Source organism: Amphiura filiformis, chromosome 17 (genome assembly GCF_039555335.1).
Source record: "Amphiura filiformis chromosome 17, Afil_fr2py, whole genome shotgun sequence".
NCBI lineage: Eukaryota > Metazoa > Echinodermata > Ophiuroidea > Amphilepidida > Amphiuridae > Amphiura > Amphiura filiformis.
Window position 1 is genome coordinate 63,550,899 of NC_092644.1, and position 13,891 is coordinate 63,564,789.

Sequence of the window (13,891 nt, forward strand, 5' to 3'; positions counted from 1 at the left end):
AATCATTATACCTTTATCATGATAAAACATTAAAAACACTTTTGTATTGTTGTGTAATTGATGCATTCTTTTGATTTCACGAAGGAACTCTTGATAAACTTGATGCTATCATTGATTTACATGTAGAGCCCTCTTCCCTAGTAAAAGTGGCACAATTGTGAATTTACCCTTGTTAAGTAAGCATATCTCAAGATTAAATCAAGCAAATTGAACAGACTAAACAGCATTTGAGAGCTAAGACTATGCCCCTGACGTTGATGTAAGCATTATGTCACAACAGTATTTTCTAATTACCACAGAGGGCGCTTTTCACTTGCACAATTTTTTTTGAGACAGGCTGTAATACACATTTTATGGCAAATGATTAAAAAGTGATAATTGTGAAATTTAATAGTTCTGTAAGTAAATTGTATAAATCTAATGATATGTTTAGTGTATGTAGCTGGGATGAAAAGCCGCCCAGCATATGAAAGTTTTGGCCTTTCATATTGAAGATATAGATTTGTCAACCAAAACACTAAAATAATGCAGGTCTATTTTTGAGGAAAATGTATATCTTCAATATGAAAGGTCAAAATTTTCAATTGATGGTCGGTTTTTCATCCCAGCTACATGCACTTTACATATCATTACATTTATAAAGGACTGTTAAATATAAAAATATAAAATTTTAGTAATTTGCCATAAAATTTGTATTTATATTGCGACTTTCAAACAATCAAAATTATTTGATATCAGAAGGACATTCCTCGAATTCAGAATGCAATTCAATATATCTGATGTGCTCTCAGGTCCCACAAAAAGTACTGAGCAATATTATAACTACACGTTTATCCTGACAGTTTCTCATTTGCTCGTCCTATTCCTTTTAAAAGGATTTTTTATTTAAAATAATACCTCTAACCAATTCCGGTTCTCAAGAGAGAAATAAACAGAGGACAAGGATGATTTCATGTTTTTATAGTCATTCACCAATGTCTATATCCTTATTGAAATCTATATAGTTAATAGTTCCACTGGTTTGATATTTCCACCAATTCATGTCATAAGCATCAGTTAAGATGTCACACAATACTTTCCTCTGTCTAAGACGTGACAAGATTTGAGAGTATATTGTAGGGGAAGGACAAATATTGTTGTGTTCATATTGTCGGGCGTACGCCCAGCGGAACTTGGTCGGCGCAAGTTGCTAGGAGTAGCGGTATTCACAGCCAGGAGTAGTGGCAGTGTGAACGAACGGTGGTCAGCGTAAGTTCCGCCAGACGTACGTCCGACGATTTACTCCTGACAAAAGTCAGGAGTAGCGAGCAGGGTGTAACTTCTGCCAGGCGTATGTTGCAATGTGAACGCTGCTACGCCTCACACTCGATGTAAGTTTGACCATTTGTTGATCGGAAAAACCATTATATATCGCATGGTTCAAAAAGGTCACAGAAGCACCAGAAGTGGTAGCCAAAGTTTACCAGAAGTGAATGCATTGTGGAACTGGTCGGCATAGTGCTAGGAGTAAGCTAGGTGCATACATGCGGTAGGAGTAGCAAAAATATTTGTGGAATTTTTATCAATGTTAGCGTAAGTTTACGCCAGGTGTAACTCAAAATGCGAACATGACTATTGTAGAGTTTCTTGCTTTGTATATATGAATGTTAGCATTTTAGGCCAACAATCTGTATTAAAGTATCTCTTTGAATGCTAGAACAAAAACTCAAATTTATAAAGACAACTTGAATAAAGACTTATTTTAGATAACCGCTTTTAAGGAATCTGGAATGAGCATTTTGACAGTATTTTTTGTGGGACATGAGAGCACCTCAGACCTATCGAATTGCATTCTGAATACGAAGAGTGTCTTTCTGATATCAAATAATTTTAATTTTTTGAAATTCACAATATAATACAAATTTTATGACAAATTATTAAAATTTGATATTTTCACATTTTGATATATAACAGTCCTCAAGTAAATTTTATAAATCTAATGATATATTCTTAAAGTGTATGTAGCTGGGAGGAAAATTGTGACCTTTCATATTGAAGATATGGATTCCCCCCCCCCCAAAAGACCTAATTTTTTTGGTGTTTTGGGGAAAAAATCCATATCTTTAATACGAAAGGTCAAATTTTTCAATTGATCGTCGGCTTTTCATCCCACCTACATACACTTTAAGTATAAATCATCAGATTTACAAAGTTTACTTCAAGTACTGTTAAATATCAAATCTATCAATTTTAATCATTTGCCATAAAATGTGTATTACATTGCAATTTCAAAAATCAAAATTATTTGATATCAGAAGGACATTCTTCGTATTCAGAATGCAATTCGATATGTCTGATGTGCTCTAATGTCCAACAATAAATACTGTCCAAACGTTCATACCCCATCCCTTAAGGGTACTAGCTATCATGCTACTGAAAATTTCCTGAATCGGAATGCAATCCTACATTATGAAAAGAAAAATAATTGCCATGACTCGAACCAGTGATCTGTTACTTCCATCCTCCACTGATCATACGTCTGATGCCTTTCTGATATAAACCTCAAATTTTGTGTTAATTTTTTTGGTTTAAATAAATGTAACAGATTTTGTACAAATTGAATGGCCATTTTGTGTATAAGTGAGCCCAAACATCTAAGAGAAGACATCAAACAAATAATGTAGCATTGCCTACAACACCAAATCTCTGCATTGTAATGTTTTATGCAAGTTGCATGCAAATTGACCGGAAAATGCAAAAATCAATAACATTATCATTTGGAATCAAAATATTTCAACAATATATGGCCACATTTTTTCTTTGGAGTGATTGGAACATGTATCTGAAAGCATCAACAATGATTAGCTGGTTCTCAGTAAAAAACAGTGACAATAAGTGTGAGGTTTTTTTAACCATTTTTTCACTGGTTAAAATTATGTCAGTCATTCATTAGGTCAAAAAAGTAGATAGTCGGGATTGTTTTTCTTTTATATTTTTTTAAAGGTCATAGCCCAAATAGTTATGAATTGGGATATTTCTCTACTGTATACCACTCCATTCATGTTTTTTAAAACAGTTTAGAAGTGTGTGGAAACTGTAAAAAAAATTTTGGAAAAAAAAACCCTTTTTCTGGAATTTCAAAATTAGGGTCGGTATTCATTTATACAGTTAAAAACAACATCCTTTTTTCAGATTTCCCACATTAGGTCGGTCGGTGGAGGACAAGCAAACAATCCCTTTTTTTTTTGGCCTTACACTACAATTTTTTACTCTAAGACATCTTATTATGGTTAGGTAAATCTTCCAGCCCTCTATATTGTAAGCAAAAAAGTTATCAGCCTTAATAAAACACAGCCAGAAGATAGCACAAAATATTTAAATAAAATATGTAAGCCTATCACAAAAATTCCCAATGTGTTCAATATTAATAAGATTTGTGATATTAATATAGAGTTAGTTTATACCATACACAACTAGATATTGTGAAATTTGGAATTAAATCAAAATACTGGACTTACTATTTTTAGCAATGCTATGTTGCGTGCGATACCATTGCTAAATATTACTCCAGTATTTTGATTTAATTCCAAACTTTCATGTTACTACAACTGGATGACTGGGAACGTTCATCAATTAACAACTCTATATTGCTTATGCTTCTTTTCTCTATGTCTGCACATTCAGCAAGTTCAAGATACAGAGGGCCGGGGGTGAGGGGTACTGAGAATAATAGGACCTTGCACTTCATGTGGAAATTCTCATGCTTCTACTAGGAAGTGCACAATGGTTCTCAGCTTGGGAGCTTAGCAGCTGTATTATCTATCGTTTTCTTGTGGTGACCGATCAAAAATTGGGTGTGGGTTTTTTTTTACCATCAAATCAAAGGGGTCTATTTGCCTAAATTATATTAGCTAGAGACTTGAAAATTGCAATTTAAACCAATATGATAACCAGTTTCATGGAAATTAAAAATGTGCAATAGTATGCATGCCGTTGGCCAAATGCAAGTTTGACCATCCTGAAATCACACTTTCTGACAAAATTCATCTTTTCAAGGTTTATGCATGTAATAAGATCATGTTTGAATATCACATCTACAGATTTGGATGAACATGAACAGCACCTTCACAAAGTTGGACAAAATCCTTTTCCTTTTTGGTGGGGTCAAAATCAAATTTTGCCAAATTAAGTTTTCATTTCTATTACTTTATTTTGTAGAGAAAAGCATCTTTTGTAATATCCACCATGTCTCATCGAGGGTATTTGCCTGACAAGCCTAGAGATCTGAAACTTTTTTTGTTCTAATGACTGTTGGTATAACATTGAGTGATATTAACCCTAACACTGGACCCTGCTTTTTGGGATCGGAAGTCAAAGAAGATCCGAAAAAGTCAAGGAGAAGAAGAATTTTTGACTTGGCACCCCCGGGATTCGAACCTTTGACCCCTCGCATGCCAAGCACACGATCACGGACCGGTAGCTACATCGGTTATTGCTGCCCGCCAGCAATTCCGTGCGCGCATATAACACTTATGGTGATTGCGTCATCGCAGACCCTGGGATTCATGCATGCGCAGATTTTTTCATCGTAAGATTTTGTAAGATTTTTGGGTGTTAGGGTTAAAAGATAAACTTCTGAAAAATCTGTTGAATTGACATGGAATAAGCCATACATAATTATAGGCCTAAATCTTACCTTAAGTTACACTTTGTTAAAATGATATGTGTAACCAATCCGTGTTCTTAAAAGAGAAATCAAAATAAGAGGACGATTACATGTTTTTATAGTCATTCACCATATGTCTGTATCAATATTGAAATCTATTTGGCAGTTCCACTGTTTTGATTTTGCCATTAATTCATGTCATAAGCATAATTAAGATGTCACACAATACTTTCCTTTATCTAGAACGTGACAAAATTGAGAGAAGGGAGGGGGAAGGACAAATATTATAGAGTTTCTTGCTTTGTTATGAATATATGAATGTGAAACTTTTAAGTGTCTGACTGCACAACTAGGAACTTGAAACGCGGAAGTACAATCTAAAACATAAACCTCAAAATGTTTTACATAAATATGACCGATTTTGTAAAAATTGAATGGCCATTTTACGTATTTATAAATGAGCCCAAACATCTAAGAGAAGACATCAAACAAATAATGTAGCATTGCCTACGATGCGAAATCTCTGTATCTTAATGTTTTGTGCAAGTGGCCTGCAAATTGACCAGAAAATACACATCAATAACATGGGGGAGTGAATTGGGGGGCAAAATCAACCAATTTTGCACAAAATTGCAAAAAAAAGGTTTTTACTAGGGGAAAAGGGGAGGGGGCAAGAGAGGGGGACTGGGGCCCATGGTGCCGCCACTGATTATCATTTGGAATCAACAAACAATATTTCAACAATATATGGCCACATTTTTGAAAATGTGAAAGCATCAACAATGGTTAGCTGGTTCTCAATAAAACTAGTGACTACAAAACAGTATGTGAGGGTTTTTGAACCATTTTTTGATGTACTAAGGCTAAATCTAAAATTGTTTTTAAAGGTTTGTTTTTTGGTCATTCATTAGGGAAAAGATAGTTTGCTTGTTCTCCACACTTTTTCAGAATTGGGTCGGTCAGTCGGTCGGGATTTTTTTCTTTAATTTTTTTTAATAGGTCATAGCCAAAACATGACTCTATGCCTTTAATAGCCCAAATAGTTGTGAATTGGGATATTTCTCCTGTATATCACTTCATTCATGTTTTTAAAACAGTTTAGAAGTGTGTAGATACTGTAAAAAAAACTTTTCAGGATATCAAAAATGTTGGAAAAAAAACAAAACTTTTTTTGGAATTTCCAAAATACGGAAGTTAGGGTCGGTATTCATTTGTACAGTAAAACAAAAAAAACCTTTTTTCCAAATAATCCATATTAGGGTTGGTCGGTGGAGGACAACCAAACAATCCTTTCTTTTTTTTTGGCCTTACACTACAATTTTTTACTCTAAGATGTTTTATTATGGTAAAGTAAATCTTCCAGCCCTCTATACTGGAGAAAACAAAAGTTATCAACCTTAATAAAACACAGCCAAGTGAAATTGTACATCAGGGATGAGTGTGAGTAAAGTGAGCAAGCCGACCCTTTGATCGGAGCACTATCTTTTTAGCAAATGCTAGGGAACAGGGAATAGGCAATGAGGGTATTAAATTTTTTTTCAGGAAAAATTTGGATTCCAGATCAGGATCGGGAAAAAACGGAAATCACAAAAAAAAAAGGAAAACATACATACAACTCATTTTCGTTTTTTTATATGGTGCAGACCAATCTTGATTGGTTATGCGAAGGGCAAATATTTTGACACATTCAACTTTCTATGACAAGATGCCAGTTCCACAAAACCATTCAAAGATCAAATGGACAATGGTTTGTAAACTTGGACAATATTAAAAGCTTAGGGTTGGTTTTGTAAAAAACTCCTATAAACTAACCAAGAAGACACCTGGGACATTTTGTAATGCCATCAACCTGATTGGGCCAAAAAAAGGTGTCGACCAAGTGTAACACCTAGATATCTGAATGTTTGGATGTATCAAAATTGCCATATTTGAGACACATATGTGATGCGATCAAGCAAAATCAGTCGGAACTCGGAAATATAATAAAATTTTCAGTTTCTTCTAGGATAATAACAAGTATTTACAAAGCTGGATTTTGCAGAAAACCCCATTGAAATTGAACAACCAGTTTCAAAGATATGAACAATTAAAAAGTTTTCCAAAACAAGAAGAAACAAAAGGGAAAAAATTGCATCTGTTGGAAACAAGCAAGAAGGTCCTGGTTCATATCCTGGATGGTCTGTGAATTTTTTTCACTGGCTGCCATTTATGTATGTGGAGACTTAGCAATAGTAAGCAACAAGTTATTTTTGCTTCCATTGAATAATTTTTTGGAAGATGCACCATTAAGCAATTGCTTCACATTCATCCTGCAAAGGCCGTAAATCAGGAATGTGATCAATTCTATGGTCAAGTACCAGATCATCAGCATACATTATAAAAAGGCCTTAAGATGGAACCCTGAGGTACGCCGAATGTGACAACCAATGAGGATGAGACAGAGGCCTGAACCATTTAGGAAATGAACCAACACAGTGCAGAATCACAGACATCAGCTTTGTGGAGGCAAAAGACCAGCAAAGCATGGGCCACTTGATCAAAAGCTTTTGACAGGTCAAAAATTACTGCTGTGATGTTACATTTTCATGATCAATGGCTCAAAATCAGTCCTCACCAGCAGTGTTAGAAATATGCCTCAAAAAGTTACACGCCAGCGGGGCCTGTAACTCTGAAAAGTTGCAGGCCCGGGTGAACAGTTACCGGCCAAAACTTTTTAGAGCTTTTAAATAGGAAATTAAGCCGGGACACATATCAACATATTTCCGTCAATTACAAGTATACAATAAGTTCAATAGTGACGCTTTAAACCAAGGAATTATTTGTCATGCATATTTCAAATGAACTGCAAATAATACATTGTATATTGATAAAAAGATAATATTTATTTTAATACTGAATAAGTACCTTAGGGATGTGTAGATTACTACATGTAGTTTTGCCCCAGTTCCTGAGAATTTGTCCAACCTGCTGTAAGTTTGTAACTAACAGAGAAGTTACAGAGTCTAAACTTATGTGGCAACTGTTGCCTGCACATCCTTCATAACGCCCCGGAGGTACTCATACATATAAGGTATACGGGGATGTGCCCCTCTCTAACGGGTTGCTTTTTTGCTAGAAATTCCTAAATATGGGATCCGTTTTGAGAAAAAATCCCTAAACATGGGCCCTGATTTGAGAAAAATTGGCAAAAAAGTCGTCAAATCAGCCGTAAAAAATCAAACATGGGTCCCACTTGAGAAATAAAATGGTCAAAAACAGTCAAATCAGCCGTTTTTAGGTAAAAAATCCATAATTTTCGGTAGGGGTTTCAAACCTCCAGCAGCACATCCCAAAATGTAATTGAGTACCCCCCCTTCCATCGAGATCCTCACTCTTTCTTCTATATCATCATAATCGACATCACTGAGAGTCAGACTCGACTGTTCAAAACGGGCATCTTGTTACTACAAATCAAGTATGCTACAAGTAGGTACTAAATATAATACACAAAATAGAACTTCGGCTGGTCGAAGCAGCAAGATCAGGATTATGTTTGGATCGAAATTAAATTATCTTATACCGTGCCTCGTAAGTGATTAAAAAAATGACAGATTGAAGATGCATTCATGAATCATGTGCTTGAATATTTAAAACTAATACTTTGACCCTTAAAAAGTTACCAGCCAGTCAGGCTGACTAGCAGTCTAAAGTTGCCTGCCCGGCCAAAAAGTTACAGGCCAATGGTCGGCTGACTGGCCCTATTTTGAACGCTGCTCATCAGTTGTCACAAAGCATCCCCAGTACCTGTTTCATTAGACAGAATAGCATCAATTAGCATAAAGTTTATTCAGACCAGACAATCCAGATTTTATTATTTTTTCCCACTTGAATACTAGTTCGTATTAAACTTCCTCTTTTATCTTCTAATACCCATATCTTGTTACACTCACTTAGCAAATAAGTGTTATCGCTTGTTGTCCCAGGAGCTCCTCAGTATCTTCTATGACACAGTAGCCGTAGTAGACACCAGCAGATATAGACGAGTCAATTTACATTTGACCAAGACAAAATTGGAACACCAAAGTTTTGCTTGCTAGCGACTTTAAACACCCTCATGAACAACATACCCAAAAAGGACAACAAATGACATAGTGGAACTAGAATTACGCGGTTTGTAATTAAGGTGGCCCCCACAACAAAGGTTAGTAAATACAAAGAATATTGATCTTGATAAATCTGCTAATGAAATGTTAGTAAAAATATGGGGAAAGGCCAAAAATGGAATTTTGCTTATATTCAAAATGGCAGCTAATCCAGGGCTCTAATTTCAAGATTGGGTGAATATGGATAAAAAATAACCAACATCTAATTGTATTTCTCTCATTATTGGGATTCATAAAAAGAATAGTTTGACCTATCTCTGATGTAGAGTTCTTGAGTTATAAGCATAAAGGTCAAATGTCAAATTTTAGTCTCCAACATTGTCTACAGGGGTTAATAAATCAAAAATGCTCGATTTTGATCTAAGTGGTCTCAAATTGTTCTGCTTGAAATAACATTTTAAACAAAGAATAGTTTGCTACATCTCAGGTGTTTTGTAACCTGGGTAACATCTCAAAATAAGTCAAGGTAAATAACATGATTCAATGGCTTTGACTTTTTTGCCAGGTAACAAAACACCTGAGATGGAAAACTGTTTAAAACATTTTTCCAAGCAGAACAATTTGAGACCACTTGGATCAAAATCAGAGCATTTTTTTTTTGACATTTGACCTTTATGCCTATACTCAAGAACTGTACATCGGAGATAGGTCTAATTATACTTTTTCTGAATCTGAATCTGAAATTTTTATATCAATAAACGATGTTGAGTCTCATTTTTTTATCGCCAATCATAAGCCAAACAAACTTTAGACAGTTGTCACATAAAAAACTTTGTAGGGGAGGGGAGCTAATTAGGTTGAATAAAGTAATTTTACTTATTTCTTGATATTTTGTCAAAGCACAGATGGTTAAAGTTTAATAGCAAACTTTTTGAAACAAACTGCATGGTACCTTATATCTTATATACTGCACAGTCTATATAAAATATGTCAATCACATAGCATGTGATATCCATGATATGTGTTTGTTGACATAACTACACATGTCAAATTGATTCTTGCCTACATTTTGTTAGAATGTCCTTATCAAATCATCAACTATTTCCTAACGCTTCATTCTAGAATATGCACAGAGTAATGAATATCTAAAATGTTGAAAATCTTAAGTCTTAGACCAAGTAGATGCATTGAGATTACACCAAGTTTTAAACCAACTACTAATACCCAAAAAAGCTGGGGATTTTGGCTATCACACCATCAGTGCAGACAAAGGCGTACTTATACGTACTGATGTCATGATTTTCCCACAATTGCAATTTTGCAACATTATAAAGAAATACATAAGATTTTAGGACAGTTTATCTTAACAGGTGAGAGGCTTACATTTTCAGACAATGAAGCTGGAGTGCTAAGGAATGTGGATTTTATATAACATGTGTCTGAATGAAGATATGGCGGAATTTGTATTGATTACGAAACACCCCATTCTTTTAATGATAAATATTTCAAAATTGATGTATGATTTTAGAATTTCGATACTAGCAGAGTTCATACATACAACGGGTAAAACAACCTGATGGTTTGAAATGGGAGAAATTCCAACTCATATCCTCTTTATTCTCCATTCTAACACATTTACACGCCAAGAGATTAGGGGGTAGGGGTGTGGACCCATTGCTATACCAAAAGTTTAGGCCAAATTTAATGTAAATTGTCAAAGAGGTGGGCCTAGATAAAGGGGTTATTCATATGCGAAATGGCCAAAATGAGACCCATGTTTGAGGCACCTCCCCAAAGATAGTCACTTGAACGGGGACCCCGGATTTACACCAGAGTGCAAAGAGTCATAGATTAGCCTGGTACAACCTCTCACAACCACACATAATATGGGTAATATCACTAAATACATGTCAGTAAAATCTCAAGATGTTTTTATCATGTGAGCATAGTAACTATGTTCCCCACAGTCTACCAGGTGATGGTCTAGATTCATGAGGAGGGATAAAATCTCCAAGAGTTCAGCATCTGGTCTTCCTCCCCACACCCAAGATGCATCAAAAGCAGCTAATCATAATTGCACATCACAAACAGGGTTGCCAACCATTTTCAGCCTGAATCACAAATCAAATCATCAAAAAAGTCACCCGATTTTTCTCTCAACCATTGGCTTCTATGGAACAGGAATCTTCCAGAAGTTGCAAGGACCAATGTTGAAAAGTTGCCCATTTTTTCTTTAAACCATTGGTGTCTATGGGACTGAAAATGACCGGAAATCGCTGGAGCTTATGTTGGAAAGTTGGCCAAGTTTTTTCTTAACCATCTATCCATCTATGGAACAGGAAATGTTAAAAGTGACAGAGACAAACTTCAAAAGTCGCCAATTGGGTTACTGAATAATAGGTTTGGCAACCATGATTACATGCGGAGAATACAAAAAAAACCTCAATTTGTGAGCCAAAATTGGGCAACTACTCAAGATTTTTCCTGCAAATTGTTACCATTTCCTCTCCCATCATGGTTTTAAAAAAGGTGACTTTTCAACATCACCCTCCCTCCAATTTGCGGTAGTTTCCTGTCCCATAGAAACCAAAAGTTAAAAGGAAAATTGGATGACTTCTGGTGATTTGACCAGCGATTTTGGGCTGGAAAGTTTTGGCAACTCTGATCACAAGCAATGCCAGTAAACATGGTAAATCTGGAACAAAGAATGTGCACAATGTTGGACTGCAAAACAGTTGACAACAAAAGAACCAGTATGTAACACCTATGTTTTCAAAGTATTTTGGTTAATTAAGTTGGCACTTTCAGTCAGGAAAGAGAGCTAATTTATATAGCATTTACACTGCTACAGTGCACATAGTGAGCTAAAGCAGTTTCTGAGAAACCAGCTTATTTTAAATTTGTTGGCAGGGTCTCTTCTTTTAGTACTAAGTCTGCAAAAAAGACATACACACTAAATTAGAACGAGTTTGTTCTATTCTATGAATTTTAACAAACTCAATTATTTACGTCAGAGGGACCGATTATGATATTGCTCAAATGTTACATGGAACTTGTGCATTGTAAACTTCCCAAAGATAGTGAGCTGTGGTATACTTTACAATGAGCAGCTGATCATTAACCAGTAAGCTGGCTGTCCCTTGATGCACAGAACAGTAGAAGAAGTGAATACATTAAAGCAAATAGTACTAGAACTCAGCCAATCCCTCAAGCACTCTGTACAAACCACCTATTGACCCGTTTCACAGATCTGCCATCATTTTCAGACGACCGTGCAAAGGATCAGTACCGATATTGAGTCACCTCAGCCCTGGTATCAAACTTCAACAGGATTGTAATTTCTGTATCACTGGTCAGATCTATATATGCGACAAACAGTGAACCGTATAAACCTGGTGTAATAATATGGCAAGTGATGTCATACAATAGAATGTCCCCTTACACAAATTTTCTGAAGAGCACCTTTTTTATACTATAGCAAAAGAATAGAGCACCGTCTACAGAGCTTATATATATGAGCCATTTGTGGCCCTATGTGACATCGTAGCTCATTACATATTCAAGATCACCTTCTTGTCTGCTCATGTCAGGCTGGGAGTGACATCACACTGCCCTCAATTTTTTTTCTCATAATTTAGCACACTCAGTCGCTAGTTGCTCGGAAACTTTACATGCCTCATTAACCGATGCATTGATTAGCAATCACTGACATAGAAGTACCTGCCATGCATATCACAACCAACTGAACTCAAATCCAATTGATCACAATCCCAATTGGTCAATCTTGGACAAAATTGCTAGTAGCATTATGCAATCGTTTGCCAGTTGTGTTTGATAAAACAAACCACTACCAGCGATTGACAAACAGCCAAGCAAATTGTCTCCCAATCAATGTGACCGGTAGTATGGTGCAACCACACCTTTCGTATGAAACCCACTACATTGTTTCCAATACACTTGGATGTTATGAAATGACTGACTAGATTGTTTGATCACATGACAGATGAAGATCAAATCCTTCCATGGTTCCATGATAACAAATATTGCAACATATCCTGTTCTCGTCCTATTCACAATGTTTAGCAATGGCTGTTCCATTCTCTCCCATATGGCCTTTTGAACTGTTATCTGGTTGAAATCCATACATCCCCTATGGAAGACATGACTTTAATTGTCCATACATGGAAGGAGTAAGAATTTCAAATGGGGGTTACCTGAATGGGTGATTCCATTTGAAATCTACACCCCCTGTGTGGAATATTTAAGGTCAGGTCTTCCATAAGGGATGTATGGATTTTGACTAGAAAAGCCCAATGATAATGTCCACAACCAATCAATCTAATCCAGAATCTGAAGAAGTCCAATGGTGTCACACCCCTTGGCACAATAGCAACTTATATCACTCACCTTTTCTGTGATTTCAAGAATTCATTTAAAAGTAACTTTTTCAATGCAGATATATCAACACTGCCAACGTTGTAAGGTGCAGTAAAAGATGCGAGCATTGACGATGACCAAGTCTCACTTTGGTTTGGGAAGTACCAAAACGGTATATTGGGTGGTGGTTCCCCTTGCAGCCTTTACACCAACTAGTATTGTTAAGTACCATATTTGTTCCATTATCCGCACATGCCATTATAAGTGCCCACCGGTGAGTTTATTACACATGATCCTCTATCATTATGTGCAGGGTCCAACTACCATGCATCAAACACAGAACCATCCACACATCCAGATTTTTATGAGCCATTTTTTACATATGCAGTTAGGTAAACAATATAAAAAATTAACGCCCATCCAAAATGACTTTGTTAAGCACCTTGGTCGGATAATGGAACAAATACATTGTGTACAGTCATTTAATTCTGACACGGAAATGTAAGAGCAACGTATCAATCTTCAGAAAGACTGTGTCAGTTGTGATTAAAAAACACTTAATCCTGCTAATAAAACTTGAAACTGATTTTTTTATCTTAAGCAAAATAGAGCACCCTCCAATAAACTGCACATGCGCCGCATACTCCGTCCTGCATTTGGTGTCCTCCGTCCTGCATACACCTGCAATTTTTGCATGTGGATATATTACCATTCTCCTTGACTTGGACTTAATTGTGAAACTTTTCGTGTGAAAAGCTCTACGGTTTGATTTTCGATTAAGGATGTC

General features: G+C 35.9%; 1 protein-coding gene across 1 annotated transcript in view; it reads right to left on the bottom strand.

Annotated features, from left to right (window-relative positions):
* The window catches only part of LOC140138148 (E3 ubiquitin-protein ligase MIB1-like), a 326,673-nt gene that overhangs the window by 242,313 nt on the left and 70,469 nt on the right, over window positions 1-13,891 (bottom strand). The gene's annotated exons all lie outside the window — the stretch shown is intronic.